At 48.7% G+C, this 16,245-nt stretch overlaps 1 protein-coding gene and 1 long non-coding RNA gene across 5 annotated transcripts in view; one reads left to right on the top strand and one right to left on the bottom strand.

The window, feature by feature from the left end:
* The window catches only part of BTBD11 (BTB domain containing 11), a 310,110-nt gene that overhangs the window by 154,271 nt on the left and 139,594 nt on the right, over positions 1-16,245 (bottom strand). The window lies entirely within an intron of this gene.
* On the top strand, positions 2,515-15,027 carry LOC111097672. 2 transcript variants are annotated; one of them, XR_005365666.1, is made up of 4 exons: positions 2,515-2,592; positions 10,948-11,123; positions 12,359-12,508; positions 14,929-15,027. It is a non-coding gene; the product is annotated as an uncharacterized LOC111097672 (long non-coding RNA). The 2 variants fall into 2 exon arrangements; XR_005365665.1 differs by lacking the exon at positions 14,929-15,027 and having other exon boundaries at positions 12,359-12,745.

Raw genomic sequence — 16,245 nt, forward strand, 5'->3', positions numbered from 1 at the left:
CTGGACCCCAACAGGCTGGCACCACGACTCGGTCGTGTTATTGGCTGAAATGGTCTATCACCGTCAACGCCTCCATCCCACCCATCGGCAAGGACTGGGTTCCAGTCCGCCTGCAGCTCTGGTTCTCAGCTCAAGGTCTGGGACAAAGGGAACGTCTCGCTGACATCTGTTGGATGAACAGATGAATGACTGGGGGAAAGAGGGAACAAATGCCTTTAGAAGGAAACGGCTTGCTTCTGCGGCCACATTCCCTCCTGTTTATTAATGTTGTGAGCAGACTGAGGACAGAGCTGAAGACCCCGCGTGTGCACCTGCTCTCATCCACAGGACGCCAAGGGGCGAGGCACGTAGCTAAGGGCTATTATTCACGTTATATTACGAACCAATGATGGATCCGTGGAGAGCTGGTCTTCTCCTTATCCTTGGTCTCAGAGCATCTGATCCCTTGGCGACAGGAGCCTGCCTACTCAGAGGTCCAGGTACCTTAGGAGGTGTGGCCCCAGCAGGCTTTGGAGCCAGGTGGATGGGAATTCTAATGTGGTTTTGGCCAGTGACTCAGGCTCTCTGAGCCTCTTTCCTCACTTACAAAAGGAGCCATCCAGAGTCAAGGGTGGTTATAAAGACTGAATTTAAGTGAGGCAATTATTTAAAAGCTCCTGGCATGGTCCTGGAAACACTGTCTGTGGCTAACACAGGACAGCACCCTTTCTCCCCTGATCCTCACTGTAGGTCAAGAAAGCAAATTGCTTTGCCCAACCACGCCTCAGTTTCTCCCTCTGTGAAGTGGGGCCAATAATAGCTGCCCAGCCTCTTCATAGGACTGTTGTAAAGAGATGAAGAAAATGAAAGTGCTCTGTAACATCAATGTACCAAGGGGAAAGGTGTTTATGTTATAGTTGACACCTACGGGCATTTGTTCCAACTCAATTCCTGTGGGCGTGAGAGTGTCCGGGGTTGGCTTCCCTGCTGAGTACCACATGCCTCTCCCTCAGCACCACCATCTCTGATCCTGTCGTCTAAGAAATCTGGGGGCAGTCCTATGCCACTATTTGTGTCCATCCCCCCGGTCTGGATGGAATAATATTCTTACCAAAGTGGATGGTGTTCTTACCAACCCACTGCAGGGACAATTTTTCCAGTCTCAGTGGTGACAGTTGGGCTTGTCACCCAGGACAGGGTTGTCACCATCCACCACGGGCCTGTGATAGCCTCCCTCTCAGGAGTACTGACTGGCCGTGGGGACTGGGAATACGTGCAAGTGCCACCCCACTATCTCCCCAAGCAGCCCTGCATTCAAGCAGTAAACCCAGGAAGGCGGAGGAGGGCTGAGGAAAGCTGCCCCTGCGTGTACTAGACCCTGGGGACGGTCACTCCCTTCGGCATGTTAGGGCAGCCCGAGCAAGACAGGGGTAGATACTCAGTGTCTATGGACACAGATAATTAACAAGTGGGTTTTACTTTTGCAATGGGTCAATTATTCCCTAACTGTTGCATTTAATATAATTTTTGTCAAAGCATATCTTACATGCTTCAGGGTAGCTCCCTATGCAATGGAGCCCTGCAACACATTCCAAAAAAAATTTTTTAAGAGCTCGAGGCTGTGGTTTATTGAACTGTTTCATTAACTGGAGACAGTCAGGTGGTTTCCACTTGGGAACGATTACCCAAAATGTCAACAACCGAGATTCGTGGGTAACAGCACACACACATGCACACACATGCACACACACACACAGAGCTTCTCTGAAGTCTGGATTATTCTGAGGACGGCTTCTGGGAATTCACAGCACTGGATCAGGATAAGAACCATTTTTTTTTAAATGGCTTCTGACCTGTGTTGCCAAATTCATTTTCTATAGGTTGTGCCCCAAGGGAGAGACAAGAGTGACAATCTCACCATATTTTGTCAGCACTCTGTCTTGTTCCGGGATCGCCAGAATCTGAAGCCAGATACTATGCTGTGAATAGAGGTATTACAAAGAGAGCTTGAGATATCCTTTTATTTCCTCTTGGAAATCACAGTCATCTTTGATGCTTCTTTCTTTCTTAGACCTCAATGATAGTCACTCACCAAATCGAATGGTTTCTTCTGTGCTAAGTCCTCTTACACATCTTTCCCATCTCTGTACATTCATCTCCAGGCCAGGCCCTTAACCTCCCTGCATGCACTGTTCCAATGACCTCTCTGGGGACCTCCTGTAGGGGGGGTGTCTCTCTCATCTGGGTCATCTCACCCAATTCCTCTCTTAAAACAACATTTTGGATGGTGGTGGTGGTTGCACAATACTGTGAATGTACTTAATGCCACTCATCTGTACGCTCTGAAAATGCTTAGAGTGGTAAACTCCATGTTATGTTTATTTCACCGCAGTTAAACAAAAAATCTTTTGATTGCTTCCCCGCTCAGAGAGCTTCAGGGGCCCTGTGTCTACCAGACACAAGTTCAAAGTGTTCAGCCTTGCTTTCAAAGTTCTCCACAAATTGTGACGTAACAGTAATCCTGACGGACGCTGAGCCAGTACTGGGGTAAGCGGTTTACAGGCCCTGTCCTGGTCAATCCTCACGTGGCTCCCAAGAAAGATGGATGATCAGGTGAGGAAATCAGGGCACAAAGAGATTTCTTCCTTTTAGAATCAACGGTATTGTGGGATAAGCATTTACCGACAAGACAACATCCATTTTAAGTGTACAGACGGATGAGTTTTGACAAAGGTACAACTTGTATAGCTAAGCCCCTAACCATCCCCCAAGCCCAAAGAGGTTTAGCCAGCCAAGGGTATACAGCTAACAAAAGTGGCTGAGAATTGGAGGCAGGTCTGATTCTGGAACCAAATACCTGGCCCCTCGTCCCCCTTGTATCTTCCAGTACCTTCTAGTTAGGACTTCTCTGACATGTCTCATTGATGGCAGCCCCTTGTACCTGAACCATACCCTCCATCTCCCACCCTGCACTGGAATGCCACCCCTTCTCCCCCGGCTTGACCCAATCCCACTCCTTCTTAGGACCTTGGTTCTAATCTTTTCTCCTCCAGGAAGTCTTTTTGCCTTGACCCAGCTGGCCCAAAGGCAGGTCCCCTCCCCTCTGAATGCCTGTTGCCTTGTGATCTGTGTCACTTTTTTTTTTTTTTAAGATTTTATGTATTTATTCATGAGAGACAGAGAGAGAGAGGCAGAGACACAGGCAGAGGGAGAAGCAGGCTCCCTGCGGGGAGCCCGATGTGGGACTCGATCCCAGGACCCCAGGATCACTCCCTGAGCCCAAGGCTCAACCACTGAGCCACCCAGGTACCCCTGTGTCACCTCTTGGACTCTGCTCAAATACTCAATCGATGGTGATCAAATACCATTGTTATTTGGTGGATTAAAAAAAATTGTCCGTTGGTGGGAATGTGAACTGGTGCAGCCACTCTGGAAAACTGTGTGGAGGTTCCTCAAAGAGTTAAAAATAGACCTGCCCTACGACCCAGCAATTGCACTGCTGGGGATTTACCCCAAAGATACAGATGCAGCAAGATGCCGGGACACCTGCACCCCGATGTTTACAGCAGCAATGTCCACAGTAGCCAAACTGTGGAAGGAGCCTCGGTGTCCAACAAAAGATGAATGGATAAAGAAGATGTGGTCTATGTATACAATGGAATATTCCTCAGCCATTAGAAACGACAAACACCCACCATTTGCTTCAACGTGGATGGAACTGGAGGGTATTATGCTGAGTGAAATAAGTCAATCGGAGAAGGACAAACATTATATGTTCTCATTCATTTGGGGAATATAAAAAATAGTGAAAGGGGAAAGGAGAAAAAATGAGTGGGAAATGTCAGAGAGGGAGACATGAGAGACTCCTAACTCTGGGAAACGAACTAGGGGTGGGGGAGGGGAGGTCGGTGATGGGCACTGAGGGGGGCACTTGATGGGATGAGCACTGGGTGTTATTCTATATGCTGGCAAATTGAACACCAATAAAAAATAAATTTATAAAAAATAAAATAAATAAATAAATAAATAAATAAATAAATAAATAAATAAATAAATAAATAAATTTGTCCTTTACCTCTCCTGGACCAGTTGATCCCCTGAGTCTTTCTGGCAACGACTGTGATTTTGTGACTACAAAAATGTAGCTGGGATCTTGGTCAATCAGTCAAAGACCAACCCCACTGGAATGAAAGGGGAAAAATTATATTTGCTGCCATAGTTCCTGGTGCCAGAATTCATGGGGTCTTACTCCTTATGAGCAATAGGTGAGGTCTCTGAAAAGGCAGCCAAGTCACACTGAATACCAGTGAACGTGGCAGGTACCATCCTTTCCTTCTCCTGGGAAAGCCTCCCAGCCAAGTCAAACAGGCCCTGGCAGAGAGCTTTGGCCTTTTCCTAATGGTATTTGGAAAGTAGAGGCCTCATGTCTCAGGCACCAATATGAGGCAGAAATAATAAGCCGAGAGGAATGAAGGAAAGAAAGAACACAGCAGCCAAAAAAGGAGGGCTTCCTATTCCAGAGGAATTCTCTCCTTCCTCACCCACTTCTTTGAGGCAGTCACCATGTAGGGCACTGGAGCTCCAGTGATAAATAAGCTGATCTGTGCCAGGCACTAGGGTGTGGAGGGAGGAAGTGCGTTTCTGCCCTCGAGCAAAAACCGAGAAGAGATGGATGTGGATGCACTTCATTGCAACACAACAGAGTGTGTGCTATTTAAGAGCCTCTGTTTCCCATCTGTAAAATGGGGATAGTAACTACCTGGGGCAAAATGGTGAACAAACTGGCCTCGGATGATAGATTTCCTGGGTCCAAACTCCCAACTGGCCTGTTTCGCAGCTGTAGGACTATGGGAAAGTCACTTAACCTCTCTGTGCCTTGGTTTCCTTATCCGTAAAATGGTGATGATTAGGTGCCTACCACTTAGAACTGTTATGAAGGTTAAATTAGTTCATCCATGTGACATGCTTACAACGACGCCTGGAACAATGTTCTAGAACAATGTTCCATGAACAACAGTGATTATATGCTCTTCAGAGCCCCTTGCAGGGCCTGAGGAGGATATGGTTAGCTTTGTCTTGGGCTTGGGTGGCTAAAGGGGTTTCTCAGTAGGGAGGCTACTGAAGTGGACCTTGCAGGATGCATAGAAGTTTGCTACATGGAATGTGTGTGTGTGCGTGCGTGACTGTGTGTGTGTTAGAGGTTGGCCATCCTTTCCTATAAAGGGCCAGACAGTAAATACTGTCAACTTGGTGGGACCACATGATCGCTGTGGTAACTATTCAATTCTGCTGTTGAATGAGCACGGCTATGTCCCAATAAAACTTTATTTACAAAAATAGGTCCTCAGGCCATACTTTTCCAACCTCTGAGTTGGAGGATTCAAGGGACACAGCCCTTATTTATGGTGGTAGTAGGCCTGGCTGTGCTCCATTAGATAAATGGATTTTTTTGTTGTTTTTTTTTATGCAGAACTGATCCTCGGGCTCTTTTCCATAGCAGAATTATAAATATTTCTTTAAAACATATTAAAACTGGGGATCCCTGGGTGGCTCAGTGGTTTAGCACCTGCCTTCAGCTCAGGGCATGATTTGAGTCCTGGGATCAAGTTCCGCATCGGGCTTCCTGCAAGGAGCCTGTTTCTCCCTCTGCCTGTGTCTCTGCTTCTCTCTCTCCCTCTGTGTGTGTGTGTGTGTGTGTGTGTGTGTGTGTGTCTCATGAATAAATAAATAATATCTTTTTAAAAAAACATATTAAAACTAACTGGCAGGGAAATTAATGCCCAGATAATCATCCCTTTATGCTGTGTGTAGGGGTGGGGGGAGAGGGAGAAAGAGAGAGACAGACAGACAGAGATACAGTACACCTGCATCCCTGCCCATGCCAGAGAAAGCATCCCAACATCTTCCCTCCCTGGCTGATGTTCCTGGGAGCCATGAAGTCTCAAGAGGAGGTAGCTCTGGATGGCACGAAGTCTGCCCTTTTCAGAAGTCCTCAATGCCGGCCACCTTGAGGAGAGAGGCTGGACAGATGCTGGTGCTCTGAACCTCCTCCATCATATCCCAGTCGGGTCATGCCCTCCCCCCCCCACGGGTTCTACCTAGAGAGGCTGGGCTGGTATGTGACTGTCCTGTCTGCCTGCATCGGAGCCCCGGCTGCATCCCCTGACCCCACATCTGGGTAGAATTTTCAAATGTTGTCTGTGGAGCCAGGATGGGATTTACAGATGAGGCATCCTAGAAAGAACATGAGCTTTGGTACCAGGTTCAAATTCCACCTCTGCCATTTACTAGCTCAGTGATCTGGGACTTCTCTCCAAACCTCAGTTTCTGATCTATAAAATGGGTTGCTGTGAGAATTTAATGAGGCAGTGGATGCTAAGTAACCATGGCAAGCACATTATTGAGAATCCAATGATCTTGGCTATCTTCATGTCATCCATACGAACTCCCAACCAATTTGTTTCCGTGCCCCAGACTCAGACAGCTCTGCCCTCTCTGGCTCGTGTGTCTGTCTATCAGGAACTTAGATCAGAGAAGACCTGTCCCCTCAGCCCGCATCAGAGAAACATTTAGAGAGTACAATAGATACCTGAAGTCATTGATTTGTTCACATCAACCACAGAGACAATATTTTCTTTCATGAAAATAATTTCAACCATAGTTTTGTGCAGTCCTGGAAACACTGCTTTCCAGAGAAAGTTATGTTGTATGTCAAGAGAATATGGAAAATAATAATAATAAAAAAAGGTAGAAAGAAAACACTGATCTCACTTATTGCCCTGCAGGTATAATCCCCCGTGGGCTGGTTGAGCAGCTGATTTATTTGCAAGGTTGTTATTCATTTCACAAGTTCAAGCATTCTGCTATGTTCATTGTTCTGGCTTACAGTAGGTAAAAACATGCAGACACACACACACACACACACACACACACACACACACACACACACACACAGACATACCCTGAGTCTCCCTTTCAGGAAGCAAAGGGCAGAGAGCTAGCAGAAAGGGGCATTAAAGAAAAGTCAGGGAAGCCTGGGTTGAGCGTCTGACTCTTGGTTGCGGCTCAGGTCATGATCTTGGGGTCATGAGATCGAGCCCCACGTCGGGCTCCACTCTAAGTGCAGTCTCCTTGAGATTCTCTGCCTCTCCCTCTCCCTCTGTTCGCATACATGCACACACGCGCGCTCTCTCTCTCAAGTAAGTTGATCTTTAAAAAAAAAAAAGCATCTGCATGAACCAAATGGCCCTGCTGCTCTGATTTTGGGAGTGGTTCTGTGCCAATATCACCCACAAGCTTGCCTGCCCGGGACACAGCGGTGGCAAGAGAAAGACTAGGGTCTGGGTCTGGGGCTGGAGGTCTCCTCCCTTAGTGGGGACAATGAAGATAGCATTTCCTGGTTATCTGTTTCTCCACCAGGTTTTTAACCTCTTGAAAACTGCAAGTGGAGAGCAGCAAGTGGAGAGTAAAGAGGAAATGGATTTGAAATCAGAGGGGCTGAGCCTGCTTTACTATATGCTCATCCTGTGACTTTGGGCCAGTTACTTACTCACTCTTGTGACTCTCAGTCTCCTCACCTCTGAAATGGGCATAATTGTATCTATTGGCCTATGGTTCTCCTACACATTAAAGGAGCGGATGTGTATGAAGGTCCTTCTGGAACCCCCAGAGCACACCTCCTTCAGGCTTCTTCATCTTGGTGGATGCGCCCAGGACATCACCCCTCAATGTCAAAAGGCATCTTACACCAAACATGTCCCACACTGACCTGCGACCTCTGACTGTCCCCAAACCTGCTCCTCCAGCCCCTTCCCCATGCTTCCAGTGCTCTGGCCCAAACCCAGGCCTCAGCCTTGACTCCTTGGTCCTATTACATCCCCATCCAATCTGTCTGTTGCCTTCTTTGTTCAGCATAAGCTCAGAATCCAATCACTTCTCAATGACCCCATGGCTACTACCCAGGCCACCATGTTGTCTCTGACTGGGACTCCTGCCATGGCCCCAGGAGTGGTCTCCCTGCTTGTGTCCCAGCCTCTACCCCCACCTGGGGTCTACTCTCCACACAGCAGCCAAGTGATTCTGTCTAAAAAAACATGTTGGAGGCAGCCCGGGTGGCTCAGCAGTTTAGTGCCACCTTCAGCTCAGGGCGTAATCCTGGAGACCAGGGATCGAGTCCCACATCGGGCTCCCTGCATGGAGCCTGCTTCTCCCTCTGCCTGTGTCTCTGCCTCTTTCTGTGTGTGTGTGTGTGTGTGTGTGTGTGTGTGTGTGTCTCATGAATAAATAAATAAAATCTTAAAAACACACACACACACACGTTGGGTCAGGTCCTTCCTCTGCTCAAAAGCCTCCAGTGAGTGGACTCCACCCCACTGGGATAAAGGCTGAAGTCTTTGCAATGCCTGTGTGTGGGTGGATCCATTACCCTTGGGGCTCACCTGCCATCTCCTTCCCGGCTGGATAGGTCCCATATACCATGACCTGGCCCTTCTGCTTTTCCTTGAAAGTTCAGGTGGACTCCTCCCTCAGCTCACCCTTGGGTGAGATACAGACTCAGGCTCTGCCTGCGGCCTCTCCCGGCACATCACATGCTCTCTCCTTCCCCTCCTTCAGATGTGTCTGCAACTTCCACCTTCTCAGAGGCTCTGGAACTCCCTGGCAGATGCCACAGCCTCCACCCCTGGCATCCTCAATCCCCCCACCCATGCTGTTCCTCCCCACTGAGCTTTTCCGATCTGCCATCCTATCTGCTTGACCTCTTGTATATTCACGGTCAGCTCCACGAAGGCAGGGATGGTAGTGTCTTGTGTTTCCTTCTCCATCCCCAGTGACCGAATACTGTATGGCACAGAATAAGGACTCAACGGACACCCATGGAAAGACTTCCAGATGTTTCTTTAGAAGAGGCACACTTGATATTCATCGTTTGTACTGGACTAAAAAGAAACAGCCTGGACCCATCTAACTAGTGCCATCTTGTCTATATCTGGAAAGAGCTCTGGGCAAGCATTTTGGAATCAGACCAACCAAGTTTGTTTGGCTTCTAGCTGATGCCAGTAAAGGAGCTGCCAGTAAAGGGGTCTGCCGGGGAAGAGGAGGAGGCTGCAGGGAGCGAGGGTGGGGTGCCCGGGAATGCGCAGGGAATGTCTGCCATGCCACGGGGTCTGAGAACCCACTGGCACCTAGCAAAAGCAGAGGCCAAGGGACCCACATGGTGACAGCCATCCTCCCTCGGGTGCCTTACCGATGAAATGGGATTAAAGTAACCATCTAAGGGAGCTGGGGGTGGGGGGTGCGGGGAGGAGCTATCCTACACCTGACCCTCAGCCTGGAGCAGAAGATAGAGAAGGCAGTGTGCGCTCTATTCATATGCACCGGAGGGAAGGCCAGGAGTGACGGTTAAGTCATTTCCCAAGTCCTGGATCCACGCCCTTCTTTTCCTCCATCTCCGAGTCCCTGCCCAATCAACCCCACCTGCTCCTACTTCCCTACCCGAAGTCTCCGATGCCCCTGGGCTTAGCTCTCAGCCCTGGGCCATCCTCCCCCAGCTCCCCCCTACCTCTTGCTGCCTTGGGCCAGGTGTCAAAACCAGGGTGGGACCTGGGGAGGCAGCGGCTCTGCCTTAGGAGGCTGTGGCACAACTGAAAGGGCAGGATGCTTACTGGCTGGGGGTGATACCATGTGTCATCCTGGCCCACCCAGTGTCTACTCCCCCTGCTTCTTGAGGCAGCATCCCCCAACTCCCCATGGAGGACCTCTCCTGTCCCACTCCCTGTGCAGCAATGTGGACTCTGTCTGGTTTGGGCTGGGCATCCAAAGCACCACTTCCCTCCAGCAATAGGGGGTTGCATCAGAGGCGGGCATGTTCCCTAATTCAGAGTCAAAAGCGCACTCTCAGGGACCGCAGAGAGAGAGGCACTTTACGTCCTCCTTGCTTGAAGCTCTGAAGGGATAGCCTGGAAACCCCGTGATCATCTTGCCTCCAAAAAGGGAGGCAATGCCCCAGGTGGCCAGCAGAGCTGAGGATGGTAGAGCAGAGTCAAGAGGTGGCCAGAGGCAGGACCTAATGACATTGTCAGTGTCCCTGGATCCCTCTGTGTCTGAGCTGGAACTCTGGATGTTTGGTTATTGAACAAAGACACTTGGCTTAATCTAGTCCAAGCAGGATTTCTAATTGCCAGTAGAGCCCATGTGGATACACATCCAGGGGGTGGGCAGGTCAGTTCACCTCCCTGGGTTTTAGTACCTTTGCTCAATGTGGGGGTGGTTGAGGCGGGGGGACTCAGTGATCTCCCAGGTCTCCTCCAGCTCTGTGCTGTGTCTGTGCAGAGAGCCACTGCCATCAACCCAAGTCCTGAATCCCTGCTAACGAGGAAGAGAGGCACCCCGGTGTCCAGAGGGAACCAGGCCACGTGGGTGCTGGGCAGGGCCACCTGGGTCAGGCCTGGGTCCTGCACGATCCCTTTTGTACAGAGAGCTAGGGGATATCACAAAGCCTTCCGGGTCATTCTGTCACCCTACGGAAAGCTAACTAGCCCTAAGCCTCTTCTGGAAGCTTAGCAGTAGAAGGTATGAAGCCAGTGGTCCTGCTCAGCCTCTGCATATGTGTAAGGCAAGACTTTCTTTTCCTCTAAAGCAGGGTTCTGCATCCTCAGCACTATTGACATTATAGGTCAAACCATTCTTTGCTGTTGGGGGTCTGTTCTGTGCATTTTAGAATGTTGAGCAGCATTCCTGGTCTCTAAGCACGAGATGCCATCACCTCCCCTAGTTATGACAGCTCAGTATGTGTCCGGACATTGCCACATGTTCCCTGGGGGGCAAAAGCACTCCTGGTGGAGACCAGTGCTCTAAGGAATGAGGATTAGCCAAGAGGACAACACTCGGTTCCTAAACCTTCCTTCTTCCCACCAAAATCAATCAATCAATCTCTCCTTGTGTTTCTCTATCCTTGCTTTCATGTTCCAGGCATCGCTCCTACAGAATGCTGGGCTGCATGTTTGGGTGTGACCCTTGGGGCATCACCGTGGTGCACTACTGTGGCTCGTCACTGTTTCTGCAGTCAGGGATTCACCTAAGAAGCTGCTGAGCGGACCATCGCCCAAGTCAAATGCCACCACTGCACAAGCTCGAAGGACACACACGTATCCTGCTCTGACTATGATGCCAGAGTCCGCAGGCCCCTCGTAGTTGGAGGCACAGCCCTTCAGAGTTCATGGGGCTTAACCCTTTCAGACCTTCTAATGGGCTCAGTCATGTCTTTGCCTGATAGAGCAGAATGAACATAGAATTTGGGAGTCAGAAAGCCTGGCTGGAGTGTGGGCAGTATTACTTCATTTCGGATAAGTCATCTGACCTCACCAAGCCTCGGTTCTAGAAAATTGGGAAGACCTCACTGGCTTAGGGATGCAAGGAAAATAAGGCAGCATCAAATCCAACCATCTCCCGGTGTCCGTTCTCTCCACTTTTCATTCCACCTGATGTTCCTCTACGAGGCTAATTTTCCTAGAGCACCAGTATGGGCATGCTCTCCTCTCCTCAGAAGCATTCCATGGCACCCTATTTCCTAGAGGATAGTGTCCTTTTTTGTTATCCAGTGGGGTCCTGTTCTAACTTTCTACCCTAGCTAACTACTGTGCTTAAACCTTTTCTGAGGTTTTCACCTTTATATCTTTGTTCATGCTGTTCCTGGACCTGGAAAACCTTTCTCCACCCTTACTTCTGTTTATCCTCTAGAAGGCCTGGCTCAGAGGCCAGAGCCTCTGGAGGGAGACACAGCCTCTTCCCATCCTCAGTTGCTGTAGCACTTGGCATCAGAGATTCTGCTGTATCCCACAGCAGCAAATTCAGACCGAAGGTCATCTCTCCGTAGCGGTTGAGAGCACGGGCTCTGAGGCCGACTGTCCTGGATCAAGTCCTAGACACTACTTGCCTTCTCAGTTCCTCTCTGGGCCTTCTCTTCCTGAGCTGAAAAATGGAGCTAATAATAGTGCCTCCTTCCAAGAATTATTGTGTGCATTAAATACCATGTCAGGCATTAAGCCAAGCTATAGGATCTCATGCAGGCTATATATGTCAAATATATATCAAATGCTTATATCACAGTGCCTGGCACTGAGGAGGTACTCAATAAATTTCAGTACTATCACTGCCATCATGAGCAGACCCTGGGGAGAGATTAGGAAAAAAGACTTCCACGGGGCTAAGGTAAATTGATAACGACCAATTAAAGGATGTGGACCAACTTCTAATTCCTTAGTGGCCTCCAGAGGAGAAGAAAATTAGAAATAATAACAGCAAATAGCTACTTTGTGCTGAGTATGTGCCAGGCACCATCCTAAGCACTGTGTATGAATTTACTCCTTAATTCCCACTGCAGCCTCAAAGGTGGAGACAATTAGCTCTCTTTTAGAGACGTGGACACTGAATCCAGAGAGGGCAAGCAACTCACCTGAGATCACATAGCCGAGCTGGGACTCGAGCCCAGGCCACTGGCTCTTGAGCCCCTCTACTCTCCTGCCCTAACAAGGTGTGTCTGTGATATTTCTCGGGATGGAGACCCTGGGCAGCTCTTCGTGGGACATCCTGGGTCTGGGGAAGACAGCAGCAAAGCCCATTCAGGAATCAAAAAGCTGCCTTTATGTGGGGCTGTCTGTTGTTTAGTCTGAGCTCTGTCCACAAGCACCTGGGATGGGCTACCACACAGCAGGCCCAGAAAACATCTGGAGCCCAGATGTGCCCACCATTCCCAGGGCCAAGAGAATGTATGCACAGTTTTCCAAACTTGTTGGTTCTCAAAATATTTAAAAATACTCTTTAGGAAGAAGGGAAGAAGCTGGGGGGGGGGGGGGCGGGTGGTGGGAGGCATGGTTAGAAAGAACATCTCCAGGAAGAATCTCAAACAAATCCCATTTCCCCTATTAGCTTCAAGCTTCTGCAGTCTCAGGCAGTTCAAAGGCTACTATTCCTGGTTCGGTGTGTGTTAGGGCACACCTAGAGCCAGCTGGGCCTGAGGCCATTCTGGGGGGCGGTCAGAGGCTGAGAATCTGGGGAATCTGGGGCAGCCAAGGCAAGAACTCCTCTCAGATTCCAGATGATGTTAAGTCAAGAGGCCTCTCTCTGAGATGTGAGATGGGAGTGGCTCCAAGCCCCTGGCACCCCAAACATATTAGTTACATAATATGTAAGGATGGAAGAATGGGGCACCTGGGTGGCTCAGTCGGTTAAACATCTGCCTTTGGCTCAGGTCATGATCCTGGGGCCCTGGGATCAAGTCCTGAATGGGGGGAAAGTCCTTGCTTAACGGAGGGGTGTGCTTCTCCCTCTGCCCCTCCTCCCTGCTCATGTGCATGCTCTCTCTCTCACACTCTCTCTCTCTCAAATAAATAAATAAAATCTTTTTTTAAAAAAAGATGGAGGAATGGAACTAGATTATTATCTGAGATCCCATCCTTCCTGAATTTAAGTCATTGTCTCTTTATTCAGACTCTTCAAATGGTTAGGAAAGGAAAAATGGTTCAGCAGTTTCCACTCTCACTGTCTTAACCTGGATCCATTAATTCTTTTCCATTTTCTTCACACACTTATTCATTTGCTTGTTCAAGCCCCGTCCCACCCCATTCATGCATCGAGCACCTACTTACTGTGTGCCAGATGCCCGACAAGGCTTGGAGGACAGGATAAACCAGAGTGAGTGGTCCTCTCCTCAGGCCTGACCAAGGGGCCCGGTCAGCGGGCTCCCAGCCCTGCACCCCCTCAGCTCCACCACAGCCAACGGTCACAACTTTCAAAACTCCAACAAGATCATGACTTCTTAAAAAACAAACATGCATGAGGTATCTCTAAACACCAATTTAAAAATCACTGCATTTACTTTCAGCTATGCGACGAGAATCCCTATGCTAAACCAACCCAAGTAATAAGCAGGAGCAGCGGAGTTGGATGTTTGTGCTTTGAGGGAGACCTCCCTAGGCTGAGTTAGTACTACAGTACTACAGCGGATGAGCTATTCAACACAAGGCCGGGCTCTTTCTATGGATTTTTCTAGGGAGGCTTTTCTTCTCCACAAAGGGCTCAGAGGAAATCCCCTCGGGTTCCAACTTGAGCCATGGTTCTGCTTGTTCTGATCAACAGTCTTGTTTGATGGCCGCTGGGACAGTATAACTGACCAGGTTCCCCTTTTCCCAATGCCTCCCAGGAAGCTCAGAGCCCTGCTTATAGCTCACCAGTGCCAGCATAGGGAGAGGGTGGTAGAGTGTTCATTTTTAAATCATCTCATTTCTGGCTCCTTTTTGTGTCTTCACCTCTGGTTTTCTTTGATTTTTGTCACTGAGTTCACATTGAGTTTATCTTTATATAACATTGAAAGCAAACTTTAATCCTTTTTGGAACATGTTGGTAGGTAAAATAGAATTAAATGAAATGGAATGAAATAAAATGACAGTTTTGAGCTTGAATTTTTTAAAAATTTCAGGTCTACCCATATACCCAGATGACATATCTATAGCATTCACACTGAAATATAAAGAGTACTGGGGTCCCTGGGTGGTTCAGTCAGTTAAACGTCCAACACTCAGTTTCAGCTCAGGTCATGATCTCAGAATCATGAGATCAAGCCCCGGGTCAGGCTCTGTGCTCAGTAAGGAAACTGAAATTCTTTCTTGCTCTGCCCCTCCTCGCACTCATGCTTGCTCTCTCTTTCTCAAATAAATAAATCTTTTTAAAAAAGAAAGTACAAAGAGTACATTCTAGCATCTTCTTTGCAAAGGCCCACCAATATGGAAATAGATGGGTATTCACCCCAATGGATGCATCAAACAGAAGCAAGTTGAAGGGCTGGTATGTCTGCTAATGACCTTCTCATCCCAAGAAAAGAATAGCTTTCATTGCCATTCTCCCACTAACTATCATTAAAAGGTGGTCAGTTGTCCATTCTTTTGTTTGTCACAGTGATGTCTCTTGACCTGCTCGCTGAACTCTGCATGGACATGTGTAAAAGGCAAGAGCTGGAGAGAGGGCCGGGCCCCCCTGACCTTACTTTTGTCAGAGGTAAGAGACAGAAGTGGACTTGTGCCATCTTTCAAAGCACGAACACCAGGGCCTCATTTTTTTTTTTTTTTTTTAAGTAGGCTGCATGCCCAGAGTGGGGCCTGAAATCTCAACCCTGAGATCAAGACCCGAGTCGAGATCAAGAGTCAGGTGCTCAACTGACTGAGCCACCCAGGCGCCACACCAATGCCTCGATTTTAAGCTTGAAGGCCCAGCACGCTCAGACACAGAGCACAGATTGATTTAATTGCCCCTCATGAGCCAGCATAGAGCACTGGGAGTTCTGGGCACACAGCTCATGCAGATTTCTTCTGAAAGCTGGACCCCCAGCTGGAAAACAAAACTGCTTTCCCTTTAGTTCAATCCAGCAAATATGTATTGAGAGCCTGCCATGCGAACCTCCTATTAGGCACAAGTATGTGGATACAGTGAATAAGGAGTAGATGTGTGCGTTTGTCCATGCACGAATCAGCTACCTAGCAAGCAGATCCATGCACACATACCTCACACATACAAGTCCCCTGCCTTCAAGGAGCTCTCAGTCCAGCTGGGGGCAGAGGGACAGACGCTGGCCTACAATCCTAGCTCTCTACATTCCGCCAATTTTTATGGAAACTCTCTAATGGAGCTTAAATATCGCCTCCTCTGAGAAGCCTGTCCTGATCTCCTCTCCAGCTTATCTCTGCCCAAAGCAGGTCAGGTATTGCACAGGTCTAGTGACAGTTATTGATGCTCTGGGATATACCCGATGCTCAAGCTGTGCTAGAGAAGAATCTGCAGAATGGAAGAGTGAACAAGTATTTGGGTGAGTGAATGACGTTGCTGTTTTCTCCAGTGACCTGAACCAGGACTATCGTCCTTGAGCAGATGCTGTGAGTCAGGATGGTGCTGAACGCTTTTCATGTGTTAGTTGCTTCTTACAAGAGCCTTATGAAGTAGGAGCTATAATTATCTCCATTTTGCAGATGGCAAAACTGAGACCTTATGAGACTGCCTGATGTGTCTCGGTTTCCCCTCCAGGCAAAGGAGGAGCCAGGATGAACCCAGGCCTCTTGACACCCAAAGGTGAAGATGAGGAATAGGGTGATTTCCAAGGTGCTCATTTTCCTGTTGGCAACTGAAGTCTCTGGACTACTGTTGTTTAGAAGGAGGGTGTAGGGTGGGGGAGAGCCAGTTTGGTGGCTCCTGGCTTGTACGTGGCTCACCAGGAAGTCTCAC

Source organism: Canis lupus, chromosome 10 (assembly GCF_011100685.1).
Source record: "Canis lupus familiaris isolate Mischka breed German Shepherd chromosome 10, alternate assembly UU_Cfam_GSD_1.0, whole genome shotgun sequence".
NCBI lineage: Eukaryota > Metazoa > Chordata > Mammalia > Carnivora > Canidae > Canis > Canis lupus.